The following is a 15603-nucleotide window of genomic DNA, read 5'->3' as shown; positions in this document are numbered from 1 at the left end:
GATGGATCATCTAATGATTGCCATATTCTAAGCAATCAGCGCTGTAATAGAATATTGAAGAAGGAAATTTTAGTTGTTAGGTGATTTTTTTTTATTGGACTAAAATTGTAAATATCCTATTTTTAAAAAAATATATATATTATTTTTGGGGTTTTGTAAAAAATGCAGGATATAGAAACCATTCCAGGCTGCAGACACCACTTGCAAATCCCGGTGTCCTTAAAAAGCTATTTCTGATGTCTAGACAGATTCGGTGGTGTGCTCGCCTTCTAACGTTTGTGACATAATTGCTGGTTGCTGTGTTTTGCACAACATTTGTATAGAAAACCACTAAGAAATTAAGGTCGACCTGGATATTTCTCCTGCTGCATTGTATGAGTACTGCCAGTAACCAAGTCCACTACAAAGTCATTGAGGAGTTCTTCTCATTTAAGTACATTTAGTTTATTGTCAATGCAAGTAAACAACATTGAGCTGTGCATAGATTGATATTGAGCTGTGCATATAATTGAATTAAAATGTTTTTTCTTTTATTTCCCTCTTCCATCAAACTTTTCTTCCAAGACCTGGGATTTTGTTACCAAAGTTACTTCTTGTTGTTCTGGGTTTTTTTTCCTCCCCTTTTTTTACAATTTGCAATTAAAATTGGAATTTTGTACAACAACTATTAAACTTTACACATAACAATTTTATTTAAAGAGAGCAACCTTGATCAGAAAATTACCATATATAAGTTCCCTGCAGGTTTTTGCCTCCATGCCATGCCCTGCACAATTACCATTCTCCCTGTCTCTATCTGCCCCTTTCACAGGGCATCTGTTCTGCAGCTAAACAGAGCAGTCAACATTTTTTTTTATTTCTAACCCAATTATGTCCCACTTTCACAAATCTTTGCTTGTTCCTGGATCTTCTTTAATTTGAAAAATGTTTAACATTATGCATTGTTATTTTACATTACAAATGTCTCAGCTACTTCTACATTTTGCATAGTCTGTAAATAAGAGATTCTTATTATTCTTATTTATACTGTATATTCTACCAGCTCCTAAATAATAATCATGAATGAATATATTTAACTTAGCCAAGCCTTATGAATAAGGTTATAGTGACTACACATATGTACAAATTCTTCCGTTCCTTTGACTCCAATTGAGTAATCAGTAATTAGTTGAATACATAAATTCTGTCTAACGATATTGTCAATAGATTTTCCACATAGTATATACTTTTTCATTAATGCAATTCATGCAAGAATAGAAAATAGAGGTGATGTGTACAAAACGAAAATCGTCCCCGTGAATTTTTATTAGGGGTGAGCAGGTTCGGATTTCTGAAATCCAAACCCCCCCGAGCCCCCCCGATCCGAGGCCGGTCCGAGTCAGGCTCGACTTTTCCCGCCTGACTCGGATCTGAAATCGAGGCAAAACGTCATCATCCCGCCTTCCGGGTCTCGCGTGTTTTGGATTCTATATAAGGTATCCGCGTCGGTGCCATTTTCTCACTCGGCTGTGGACAGTGAAGAGGGAGGGTGGGAGTTAGGGCTGGCTGGGCTGTGTAGTGTAGTGCAGTGTTGTGCTGTGCTGTGCTGCTGTTGTCCATAGGGGCTGTGTCCACTCCTCCAAAGTCAATAGGGGCTGGCTATGTTGTGCTGTGCTGCTGTTGTCCATAGGGGCTGTGTCCACTCCTCCAAGTCCATAGGGGCTGGCTGTGTTGTGCTGTGCTGCTGTTGTCCATAGGGGCTGTGTCCACTCCTCCAAAGTCCATAGGGGCTGGCTGGACTGTGTTGTGCAGTCAGTTGTCCATAGAGGCTGTGCCCACTCCAAAGTCCTGTGCAGTGTCCCAGTCCTAAAGGGGTGCTGTAGTGTTGTCCAGGGGGTGCTCTGTCCATCAGGGGTGCTCCCCCCCAAAAAAAATAATTTGTGTTTGTGAATTGTGTGCGCAGTAGCCGCACGTGCATCAACAAAGTAGTGCCAAGCGTGTGCCTGTGTCCCATAAGTAAAAGGCCGGCTGGCTTGTCCGTTAAAGGGTGCTGTAATCCCCCAAAGGGCACTCCAAACAAAATAAAAAAAAAATTTTTTTTGTGTTTGTGAATTGTGTGCGCAGTAGCCGCACGTGCATCAACAAAGTAGCGCCAAGCGTGCACCTGTGTCATAGGTAAAGGGCCGACTGGCTTGACCGTTAAAGGGTGCTGTAACCCCCAAAGTGCACTCCAAAAAAAAGAAAAAAATATATTTTTTTGTGTTTGTGAATTGTGTGCGCAGTAGCCGCACGTGCATCAACAAAGTAGCGCCAAGCGTGCGCCTGTGTCATAGGTAAAGGGCCGGCTGGCTTGACCGTTAAAGGGTGCTGTAACCCCCAAAGTGCACTCCAAACAAAATAAAAAAATATTTTCTGTGTTTGTGAATTGTGTGCACTGTGGCTGCACGTGCATCAACAAAGGAGCAGCGCCAAGCGTGTGCCTGTGTCCCATAAGTAAAGGGTCAGCTGGCTTGTCCGTTAAAGGGTGCTGTAACCCCCAAAGGGCACTCCAAACAAAATAAAAAATATTTTCTGTGTTTGTGAATTGTGTGCACTGTAGCTGCACGTGCATCACCAAAGAAGCAGCGCCAAGCGTGCGCCTGTGTCCCATAAGTAAAGGGCTGGCTGGCTCATTTCTTAAAGGGTGGTGTAACCCACAAAGTGCACTAGTCTCCAACAAAAATAAAAAATTATTTTCTGTGTTTGTGTGCGCCTTAGCCGCTCGTATATATCAATATAACATAAATGGAGGACCAAATTTCTCCGATAAAAATGAAATAGGGAAAGATCAAGAACCATTTCCTCCTAGTGCTGTTGCTGCTGCTGGGAGTTGTTCATCATCCCAGAGAGGAAGTACGAACACCACTACTTTTACTAAACAATTGACCCTCCAACAGTCCTTAGCGAGGAGGATGAAGTACGACAGCAGTCATCCTGAAGCAAAACGTATAACCGAGGCCTTGACTGCTATGTTGGTGTTAGACGTGCGTCCGATATCTGCCATTAGTGCAGTGGGATTTAGACAATTGATGGAGGTAGTGTGTCCCCGGTTCCAAATCCCGTCTAGATTCCACCTGCATCCTCAAAGCAGCAGCGACAAGCGTGCGTCTGTCTGTTAAAGGGTGGTGTAACCCCCAAAGTGTGCTCCAACCAAAATAAAATATTCTTCTTTTTTTCTGTGTTTGTGTGTGAAATGTATGCGCAGTAGCTGCACCTGCATCCTCAAAGCAGCAGCGACAAGCGTGCGTCTGTCTGTTAAAGGGTGGTGTAACCCTCAAATTGCGCACCACAAAAAAATAAAAAAATTCTTCTTTTTTTTTCTGTCTTTGTGAATTGTGTGCACTGTAGCTGCACATGCATCAACAAAGGAGCAGTGCCAAGCATGCGCCTGTGTCCCATAAGTCTGTTAAAGGGTGGTGTAACCCCCAAAGTGCTCCAAAAAATAAAAAACTTTTTTTTTCTGTGTTTGTGACTTGTGTGCGATGTAGCCACACGTGCATCAACACAGTAGCAGCGCCAAACGTGTGCCTGTGTCATAAGTCAAGGGCCGGTTTGGACATCTGGTCCGGACTGAAGGACGTGCCAACAATTTCTGACAAGTCTACTGTCACTGCATATGATACTGTCCTCAAAGCAGCAGTGACAAGCGTGCGTCTGTCTGTTAAAGGGTGGTGTAACCCTCAAAGTGCGCTCCACAAACAATATAAAAATTCTTCTTTTTTATTCTGTCTTTGTGAATTGTGTGGGCTGTAGCCGCACCTGCATCCTCAAAGCAGCAGCGACAAGCGTGCGTCTGTCTGTTAAAGGATTACATCGGTGACAGCATCCAAATAGGCATGTCAGACAGTCCGTACATGTACTGGCAGGAAAAAGAGGCAATTTGGAGGCCCCTGTACAAACTGGCTCTATTTTACCTGAGTTGCCCCCCCTCCAGTGTGTACTCCGAAAGAGTGTTTAGTGCAGCTGGGAACCTTGTCAGCGAAAGGAGGTTGCTTCCACAAAATGTGGAGAAGATGATGTTCATAAAAATGAATTATCAACGCTTCCAGGGAGACCAGCCTCCATAACGTACAGAGGGACCTGTGGTGGTGGATTCCAGCGGGGACGAATTAATACTCTGTGAGGATGAGGATGTACACAACACTGAAGAGGGTGAGGAATCGGTGGATGAGGAGGATGAGGACGACATCTTGCCTCCGTAGAGCCAGTTTGTGCAGGGCCAGATTAATTGCCAGCTTGTTTTGTGGGGGCCCAAATGAACCAATAATTTCAGCCACAGTCGTGTGGCAGACCCTGGCGCTGAAATGATTGGTTTGTTAAAATGTGCATGTCCTGTTTATACAACATAAGGGTGGGTGGGAGGGCCCAAGGATAATTCCATCTTGCACCTCTTTTTTTTCTTTGCATTATGTACTGTTTGCGGCCTAGTTTTTCAAACTGCCATCCTGTCTGCCACTGCAGTGTCACTCCTAGATGGGCCACGTGTTTGTGCCGCCCTCTCGTGTCGCTTAGCATAGTCATCCAGCTACCTCGGTGCAACCTTTTGGACATAAAAATACTATTGTGAGATGTGAGGTGTTCAGAATAGACTGGAAATGAGTGGAAATTAAGGTTATTGAGGTTAATAATAGCATAGGAGCAGAAAAACCTACAAATTCTGTGATTTTAGCTGTTTTTATGCTTTTTTTAAAAAAAATACAGATCCAAAACACAAAACGCAGAACCCAAGACACGGAAGGGTGGTTTTGGCAAAACCAATCCAGATCCAAAACACGAAGAAAGATCCAGATCCAAAACCAAAACACAAAACACGAAAAGTGGCCGGTGCACACCCCTAATTTTTATCAGACTGTCCCTTGGAGCGAAGGACCTCTCCCAGGTGATGTTAAAATGTAATTTGAATGCACTTTCTCCCAGTTACAGTTCTCCTATATTTATTTACTATTCAACCCTCAATTTGTGATATATTTGATCAATACATTATTATTTGTCTGCAACGAGTCAGAGCAGTTGCAAAGGCCCCATCCACCTTGTACATTAGCCTAGCAGGGCAAGACCTATGACTCAATATTACAATCTGCTCTCAATAAAAAAATATTTAGCAAAGTGTGGTACCTCCTTCAAAATGGTTTGTATCATCAATCTTATACTAATATTAATAATATTTTTTTCCTTTTGCTATTGATATTTGAGATTTATAGGTCTATTCAATATGAAAGGTTAACTTCCCTGGCGAAGTTAATGTTTCATATCGGAGTTTTTTTCTGCGTAAAGGTATGGTGCGCGCTCCCGCTTATCCCCGTATTCAATATAAAATTAACGAAAACGGGAAACTCCGAAGTTGGATTTGCGTAAAGTTACAAATTTTTCCTTAAAATAATTGTAAGACCCCCCTAAAGTTGTAAAAACATGGGGGAACACTATGGGTACCCCCGTTTTAGCCTTTAATTGAAAGTCGGGGCTTTAAATAGCCGCAGCAGGTGTTTTTTTCCCGACATTGAAGAAGTGATGCAGAAGAGCTCTTAGGTTATTTTTTTCGTTTTTTTAAGTGGTCCCATCAAATTTGGGGTACATGAAAATGGGTACTAGCATATTTTGGTGTCCCTAAAGTAATTTTTTTAAAATTCTGCATTTGTGCACCTGCCGCTATAATTCTATTCTAGAACACACCTGCCGCATACATGCAGAATAGCCCTGAACCTATTTCCCTATTGTTTAACAATTTTTTCCCATTTTTTTTTTTGCACCCCATTTTTTAAATAAATTTTTTGGGGTGTCCCTATTTTTAAAAAAAAACTTTTTTTGACACATTTTTTTTTTAAATGTCAATCTCAGGGGTGCAGGCTATTTTTTTTAAGCCTGCACCCCTAAACCCCATTTCTGCACTTTTTTTCGACACCTATTCAATGGTGAAAAGTTATCACCATTTTTTATCAAAGACTTTTCAAAACTGCTATAAGTCTTTGAAATTGAATATGGTGTAAAACTAAGACCAGTGATATTAACGCAAAAACGTTAAAAAGTGCGATATTAACGCAAAAAACGATGTTATCGCACCCATATTGAATACCCCTATTAAAGTGTGCTGTACTTTTACTGTACAATACAAATGTAAATTTATGTTTTTGCTTATAGATGTTGCAAGAATTCCTCTGTACTCACGTCTGAGATTTCTCTTACTCATTAATCTCTCCGTAACAGTTATGGGAAGGAAAGCTGTTTATGGATCTGTGGATGACCATATTTGAGGATCACTATACAAAGAGGGGGACAAATAATGGTTTCAGTTGTTCATGAAAGAGTGTTGAATATAATGGACACTAAAACAAACTAAAAGCTGGTAATAAAGTGGGAACGAGACAGGAAGAGAGGAGAGAGAGGAAGAGAGGTGAGAGAGGAAGAGAGGAGAGAGGAAGAGAGATGAGAGAGGAAGAGAGGAGAGAGGATGAGAGATGACTAAACCATAATTAGCATCATAATTATAAGACCCCCATGTTTTGGTTATGGATTCATCTTCGAGTTTTGGTTTTGCAAAACCACTCTTAAATGTTTTGGTTTTGGATTCGGATAAAAATTTACAAAAATAGATAAAAAAATGTAAAAATCAATAAAAAATCAATAAAAACAGCTAAAATGCCCGAATCCAAAACCTGAGTTTGGTTTTTAAATCAAAGTTCCAAACTAGCAACAGATCCGAACAGGGACTCGGTTCAAACTGGATCACAAAAGTGAATCCGAACCTTGACCCGGTTCTACTTGGAACCCCTAAATTCGTGTGTGTTTGGATTTCAGAAATCCGGACCCGCACATCTCTAATAATAATTATTGCCAGGGAAGCTGCCAGGAATTGGAATTTGTACTACACTGACAGCAGACTGTAGAATTGGCAATTTCTCTGATATGAAATTGTAAGACAGATGAATCCAGAATGTTCCAAGGAGACAAAGTTGTTATGCGTTGTTTACAGGGAAATGTTATGTCAAAACAGGACTCTTTGGTGTACTGTAACTTTGAACAGTGAGCGTCTCAAAAATAGTAAATGTTTAGAAGTCCATAAGACTGTCACAGCAGTGTTCTAGAAGCTTGACTTTGTCATTGACAATACAGTGTCCTAGTGACATGACTAGACAACTGTTTAATTAGGCCGTCAGATAAGTATAGGATGAATATTGTTTGCAACCAAAGTGAAATGCAATGATGTCAATAGCATGTCAGCTACTGTACTATTACATCTGATCTACACTGAACTTTCTAGTGCTGACAATAAGGGAAAGCCAATAAAAAAAAAAAAGAGATGAATTTAAAGTGCAATTTCAGGCAAATCAGGTATAAGGGAATAGTCTTAGTTGAACAGAAATTATAGGAGTATTTAGGAAGGGAGGCTAAGGGATGACTTCAATTGCAAGCAATGCCTGCATCTCATATGTGCAATCTACTGCATGCATATGATGCACTTATAGTAACCCTGAGGTGCTGAAATAAAATCAAACTGCATTTTGCGGTGAAATCAAGCTAAATTTGTCTCCTCCTCTCTGTGCAGTGACCCCGGCGGGATGATGCCACTGACATACCACTGTGCATGTGCAACCCAGGGAACACCACTGAGTTTCACAGTACTGTACACATGTGCAGTATGTAGCTCCTCTAGGTGAGACCAGTATTACCTGCATTACAGCTGTTACAGGTATAACAAGTGGCCACAACTCAGTGGGCAGGGAGGGATGCCACCAAAAAGGGGGTGTGGCCTCAGGGAAGGAACGCGGCCTCGGAAAAGGGGCGTGGCTCGCGGCCCAATCCCGGCCCGCAGTTATCAATGGGGTGGTGGGGGGTGCTAGAGGTGCAGGGCAGGGCTCCGTGAAGGTAATCTAGACACTACCGGCAGGGCAGTGCTGGATACTTCACTGTGACAGGAGCCGAGTGCTGCACTTAATGCTACAGTGCAGCACCTGGCTCCTGTCATTGAGGGGGAGCCTGCACCTTGGTGTCACCCCTTGGCGGGTGACACCCGGGTGTGGCCCGTACCCCCCACACCCCCTTTGTGACACCACTGCCACCACTGTTACCTTGCATCACTGTGTATACCACTGTTACCAATAAACCAGCAAGTCTGGTTAAGGACTCTATGGGCTCTATTTATTAACATTATTTTTACTAAAATAAAGTGAAAAAGGGTGTTTTCACACCCTTTTCACATTATTTTAGTTTCACCTGTAGTTATTACAGGGCAATTGGAGTAGAATTTGTAAAATTCTACTCCAACCCCCAGTATCACTTATTTTTAGTAAAGCAGATTGCATTTCCCATAATTGTAATGGGAAATGTGATCCGACCATAGTTACTAAACATAAATTGTAAAAAAATACCGGGGGAAGCCCTGTGATAATAACGCCACCTGGAGGTGGCGTTATCCAGGGTCTCCCCCGGTTACCAGGCTCCCACTCTGCTCTAACGGGGAGAGCAGAGGCGGGAGCCGGTACCAGTAATCAGCTGTGTGGTCTAAGCAGACCGCAAGCTGATTGCTGTAAAAAAAGAAAAAAAAAATTAAACATTTTTTTTTTTACTTACCTGAATCCAGGGACCGGTGATCGGGCCTCCGGTGATGGCTCCTCTCCGGTCAGCTGGTCTCCCACAGTGCACTGCGGCCCGGTCATCAGGTGATCGGGCCCCAGTGCAGTATGGGAGATCACCTAATCAGGAAGCCCGGAGAAGACCACCGGAGGCCAGGAGGATGCAGGTAGTGTAATGAAGGGAGGGGGGGTCGCGGGGGTCCGCAATCATGGGGGCGGGGCTTAGCACCAGGGGGCAGGGCTTAGCGTCGGTGGGGGGTAGTAGCGGTGGTCGGTCGGCGCATGCGCAGGCTCTTAGTCGCGGTATTTTTTCCGAAAATACCGCGACTAGAGTGCGGATGGGATCCGCAGGGACAGAGCTTTAGCACAAGCTCTGTCCCTGCAAGGGATTTATAGTAAATCCCTGTGATATTGCCTGAATTCGCAATGCGAATTCACTCGGTAATATCACACTACAATCCGCATTCAATATGCGGATTGTAGTAAATAGAGCCCTATGTGTGGAATATCCTCCATTCAGGGGCATATCTATAATGGGTGCAGAGTGTGCGGGGAACACGGGCCCCTGGACCCAGGGGGGGCCTGCACCGCACACCCTGCACCTATAATATTACTTACCTCTCCGGAGACCCACGTCGGCGCGGGGGTCCGGTGCTGTTAAACGGCTGGAAAATGGCTGCGGCAGCCAATTTCCCGTTGTTTGCGCATGCGCAGTACAGGGAAAATTTTCCCGATGACCTGTGCATACACTATAGACTCTGGGCACACTCTAGTGCCCAGAGTCTATAACTCCGGCGCTGGCTGCGCACAGCTCAGTGCGCTGGCGGCCGCCGGGCAGAGAGGAGGGGGCCCGTGTCGGAGGCTGCACAAGGGCCCCCTCCTCTCTAGAAACGCACCTGCCTCCATTTCACATTCTGCTATTACCCTACTGAAAGCACCCATGTTTCACCAATAGTTTATATTAATAGGTTATGGACCCAGCACCCAAGTGTGAAGAATACAGAACATGCAGCAACAGTCCTGCATAGAAGACACAGATCAGCAGCCAGCATGAGCTTTGCAAAGAGGCTCAGAGAATTACATCACATGGAAATGCAGCTAAAGCAAGAGAATCTGTGGAAGATCACAAATAACAAACCAGTGACCCTGGCACTTATATAACCAATATGTGTAAATATTTACAATTTTAATTTATTTATCAGCTGCAAGTCAACAATAAAGGGCTTGTGTGTACCCAATATACACCAACCAAAAATACAACAAATTAAGACTGCGCTGTTTAATTTAAACCTTTTAGTCTATGAAATGGCAGAAAGATACATGTCAGTCAAGGCTCCAAATGTAAAGAATCAATTGATAGTTTAATCACATTATGTAGTTAAAACAAATCTCACAATCTACATCAGTACATATAAATAATCATAATACTATCACTTGAGTGTTTTCTTATGGTCCTTTCTCTTCAATATTAAAACACTTATAACAGTAATATATTCCTAAAAATAGGTTTATCTCTGAGCCATAACCCAGAACAATTTTGTGGTTTAGAAGAACATTTTGTTGCAGTCCATTAATTAGACCTGATGTAAAACTTTCAGTATGAAACTGTTTAGTCCGATTTAAGGTCTAGTCCAGAATGATACAGCCGTGTATATTGGTTCCACACCACAAATTATACTTTCACAGTTGATGAACAATTGAGGCTAATATAGGCAATATTTTATAGAGTGTGTTGTATATTTACCACGCTGGATGGAATCTCTGGTCTCCACAGTCATTCAGACTGTCTCTCAGTCTCTCAGTCTCCTGTGCCTGTCAGCTGATTTTGATGCACTTGATAAGTTGGAGCCAACTGAAGTCCCAGCTAGGTTTGTTTAAAGACTTGCTGTATTACCTCCGTTTGAAAAAAGTTCAGATTTCTCCAATATACCGGTCCCACTTAGGGTTGCTGTCAATAAAGGGGTCCGCTGATGCATTTCGCCCCTTTAACACAAGGGCTTTTTTTCTTTACATTTGGAGCCTTGACTGATGTGTATCTTTCTGCCATTTCATAGTCTAAAAGGTTTAAATTAAACATCGCAGTCTTAATTTGTTGTATTTTAAGATCACAAATAATCCAGGTGGCAATCCAAACCCTGATGAAGTGGATAGAGCCATAGGAACCATTGTCCTAGCTGTAGAACAGCAGATGTGTTCCATAATTCATGGGAATACATGACATGTGGATAGCCCTGCAAGCAGTGTATGCAGATAAAGGTTTAATTAGGATAAACCTGAGGCATACACTGTACAGTAGCAAACTGAGTGCATGCAGAGAAATGAATAAGTACATTGACAAGATGTTGCCAATATCTCTGCAGCTGACACCTGTAGGAGTCCAGATGGACAATTAGGATGTTGCAATGGCGATGCTGCAGAATCTGATGCCTGGATTTGACTTCTTGGTGGTGGCTTTGGAATCATGTGCAACAGAACTTTCAATGGAGATTGTGAGGGCTAAACTGCTGTAGTTTTAAGAACTCATACTGTTTGAGACAAATGCTGATACAGTAGTTCTGCACAAAACAACCAGAGCTGAGGCACCGTTAGCATCGGTGCATGCAGACGTGTGTGGTCTGATGGAAGTGAAATGAATAAGCGGATATTGATATTTTCTGACAGTTATCTATAACTTCACAAAAATGACAGACATTTACTTCACCAAAGCCATAAGTGAAGTAATAAAGAAAATTGCAGACAACAAGAGTTTGCTGGAAACTCAAACAGGTCAGAAATTGAAGATTTTGAGATCTGACAATGGTGGGGAATATGAAAATAAAGATGTTCCTGAAGAAATATCCCACTGATCACCAATTAACCATTGCATGCACGCCAGAACAGAATGGTGTCAGCGAGTGGTTCACCAACACAATTGTGGAGACAGTGCAGACTATGCAAAGTGACGCTGGCCTAGAAAGGTGTTTTTGGGCAGAAGTAGTGGCTACCACAGTATATCTGAAGAACCGTGCACACACAGTAAAGCCAAAGCACCGCTAGAGGCATGGTCTGGAGGAAAGCCAACATCTTTGACTCTTTGGGGTATATTTACTAAATTGAGAGTTTTTAGAAATGGAGATGTTGCTCATAGCAACCAATCAGATTCTACTTAACATTTGTCTAGCACCATCTGGAAGATAAAAGTTAGAATCTGATTGGTTGCTATGGGTACAAGAACAAAGAGAGAGACTCCGCACTGGATTAATATAATTAGAAACTCATTCAGAAAAAGACCAACATATAAATTGCTCTTAGGGGTGTTTGAAAAACACATCCCTGGCTAATGAACTGGTTGGTGGTGCTCCCCAGGAGTGAGGGTTATATACAACTGGAGAAGGTTGTCCTATAAAGTAGGACAACAAAAGAAAACTCCTTTTTGGGGGCACTCTTAATAGATCATATACAAGAAATTATTATTACTTAATACGTAACCTTTATTTAATAAATGCACTAAAAAGGACAAAGACAGACAAACAACAGTAAACATAAACCATGGTATATAAATGTTTTAAAAGAAGGGAAATATCAGCTCCACAGTGTTTAATACCATATATAGCTGTAGAGCATATAATATCCTATTGTCTCCCTTCACCATCAAAATATGATGAAATAGAATCTGGCGAAAATATTCAGTATGCTTGATACCATAAAGAGCAATAATCAGATATCATGTAGTTTGGTTCTTGTGTTCAAGCAAATATAGTGGCAGGCATCTAAGATTGCAATTCTTGCACACCAGTGCACAACCATAAAAAATATAAATACAATGGTTCAAAATATCCGTACTAAATCGTACTTTGCAACCTTCATATACCAGAGAGATATATAATTTTTGGTAATAATAACCCTATAAGTAAACTGTTTCCTAAATTAGTATTTCATACATATGCATATTGTGATAGTCCTCCTCTGAGTAATATCTTTTTATGCCAATCCAGGATAGGTATGCATCGCTCCATATACTAATGTGAGGTAACTAGTTCGTGCAAAGAATGAGATGGTCATCATACAACATAAATTAGTTAAAGTGATAATCAGTAGTTACAATGAAATCAGGCAGTCTGCAACCGATTATTCCTTTTGGAAAAGTTGATAGTATCGCAGTCCTGTAACTGGCTTATAGGTCCCTTATAGTCTCAAGGGAATAATTACCCATATCAGTCTGAACATTATATTCTGACTGTGTAATCGTAGTAACTATACCTTTATGCAGTCTGCAGCTGATTAATCATAGAATTGGTGTTTAATAATCTCACACTTTTGTAACAGATATACAATCCCTTAAAAAATCAAGGGGTTAATCCTAAAATTCTGTCAGATCATCATGGTCTGACAGTGTAGTCGTAGACACATTCCATTTATACAGTCTGCAGCCGATTAATCATAAAACCAGTGATTGATAGTCGCCCACTAATATAACAGGCATACAGTCCCTTTGAGGAATCAAGGGGTTAATCACATCTGTCAGTCAGATTATTAGGTCTGACCAAAACCATCTAAGTGGTAATACCATCTAAGTCACAATAAAGAAAAGATTGCGCAAAATACTTTATTGTGATCATCACCTTCCAATCAGCATTACCACCTGAGTGTCAATATATCCTGGATTGATTTGCCCAAGACAAGCTAGGCATAATAATCGGGTCCGTGTGGTGGATATCGCTACGGGGGGTATTTCAGGGAAACAGAAATAGATTACCTCTCTGGAGTCACCGCGAAGTAAAGCGGAGCTATGTGCAAGTGCCTGCCATGAAGTCAGCTGAGCACAGCTGATACTCACGTGGCCTGGACGCGCGTTTCGCCGTTCTGGCTTTATCAAACAGAGAGGTAACCTATTTCTGTTTCCCTGAAATACCCCCCGTAGCGATATCCACAATAAAGTATTTTGCGCAATCTTTTCTTTATTGTGACTTAGATGGTATTACCACTTAGATGGTTTTGGTCAGACCTAATAATCTGACTGACAGATGTGATTAACCCTTGATTCCTCAAAGGGACTGTATACCTGTTATATTAGTGGGCGACTATCAATCACTGGTTTTATGATTAATCGGCTGCAGACTGTATAAATGGAATGTGTCTACGACTACACTGTCAGACCATGATGATCTGACAGAATTTTAGGATTAACCCCTTGATTTTTTAAGGGATTGTATATCTGTTACAAAAGTGTGAGATTATTAAACACCAATTCTATGATTAATCAGCTGCAGACTGCATAAAGGTATAGTTACTACGATTACACAGTCAGAATATAATGTTCAGACTGATATGGGTAATTATTCCCTTGAGACTATAAGCCAGTTACAGGACTGCGATACTATCAACTTTTCCAAAAGGAATAATCGGTTGCAGACTGCCTGATTTCATTGTAACTACTGATTATCACTTTAACTAATTTATGTTGTATGATGACCATCTCATTCTTTGCACGAACTAGTTACCTCACATTAGTATATGGAGCGATGCATACCTATCCTGGATTGGCATAAAAAGATATTACTCAGAGGAGGACTATCACAATATGCATATGTATGAAATACTAATTTAGGAAACAGTTTACTTATAGGGTTATTATTACCAAAAATTATATATCTCTCTGGTATATGAAGGTTGCAAAGTACGATTTAGTACGGATATTTTGAACCATTGTATTTATATTTTTTATGGTTGTGCACTGGTGTGCAAGAATTGCAATCTTAGATGCCTGCCACTATATTTGCTTGAACACAAGAACCAAACTACATGATATCTGATTATTGCTCTTTATGGTATCAAGCATACTGAATATTTTCGCCAGATTCTATTTCATCATATTTTGATGGTGAAGGGAGACAATAGGATATTATATGCTCTACAGCTATATATGGTATTAAACACTGTGGAGCTGATATTTCCCTTCTTTTAAAACATTTATATACCATGGTTTATGTTTACTGTTGTTTGTCTGTCTTTGTCCTTTTTAGTGCATTTATTAAATAAAGGTTACGTATTAAGTAATAATAATTTCTTGTATATGATCTATTAAGAGTGCCCCCAAAAAGGAGTTTTCTTTTGTTGTCCTACTTTATAGGACAACCTTCTCCAGTTGGTTGCTATGGGTAACATCTCCACTTCTAGAAACTCTCACTTTAGTAAATATACCCCTTTGTGTGCAGAGCATATGCACAAATACCTAAGGTGAAGAGACATAAGCTGTATCCCAAGTCAGTAAAGTGTATCATGCTTGTATACTGCCATGAAAGTAAGTGATGTGGGACATTAAAAACAAAAAGCTTATAAAATCCAGTGAGGTCCTCTCTCTGGGACTCCGGCCAGCTGGTCTTCGGGCTCCTGCACTGTGACCCCGGAGACCAGCTGACCGGAGCATAGAGAGCCTCGCCGAAGCACCGATCACCGGTCCCTGGATCCAGATTTTTTTTTTTTTTAAGTTATCAGCTTGTGGTCTATTTACACCACAAAGCTGATCACAGGTGCTGGGCTCGGCTCTGCTCTGCCTGTTAGAGCAGAACAGGAGTCGCGTAAAACAGGGGAAAGCCCTAATAACGCCATCTGAAGATGGCGTTATTATCATAGGGCTTTCCCCGGTATTTTTTTACAATTTATCTTTAGTGAAATTCAGGCATATTAAATTTCCCATTACAGGTATGGGAAATGCGATCTGCATACTAAAAGAATTGAAGGGATTGGAGTAGTTTTTTCACAAAAACTATATCAATTGCCCTTTAATACATTCATGTGATACTCAAATAATGTGAATAGGGTGTGAAAACTACCTAAAAATAATGTAAATAAATATGCCCCCATTTCACTGCAAGAAGTCAAGAACAAGTGGGTCTTCTGTAAAAGCTAAATGCAGACAGAACAAAGCCTGTCTTGTCACTACACTAAATGATATACACAGAAATCTGGGATTGACTACAGTTCAGTGTGTTTAGTTATTGCTTGGTTTGTTTCTATAGAAGCAAAATTTGTCTTCCTG

At 41.2% G+C, this 15603-nt stretch overlaps 1 protein-coding gene across 2 annotated transcripts in view; it reads right to left on the bottom strand.

Moving 5' to 3' along the window:
- LDB2 (LIM domain binding 2) overlaps positions 1–15603 on the bottom strand; it is a 497768-nt gene that overhangs the window by 307168 nt on the left and 174997 nt on the right. The gene's annotated exons all lie outside the window — the stretch shown is intronic.

Source organism: Taudactylus pleione, unplaced genomic scaffold (genome assembly GCF_031769625.1).
Source record: "Taudactylus pleione unplaced genomic scaffold, aTauple2 ptg000520l, whole genome shotgun sequence".
In the NCBI taxonomy this organism is placed as follows: Eukaryota; Metazoa; Chordata; class Amphibia; order Anura; family Myobatrachidae; genus Taudactylus; species Taudactylus pleione.
Note: the sequence above shows the minus strand (reverse complement) of the source record. Positions and strands in the feature narration are given on the sequence as shown.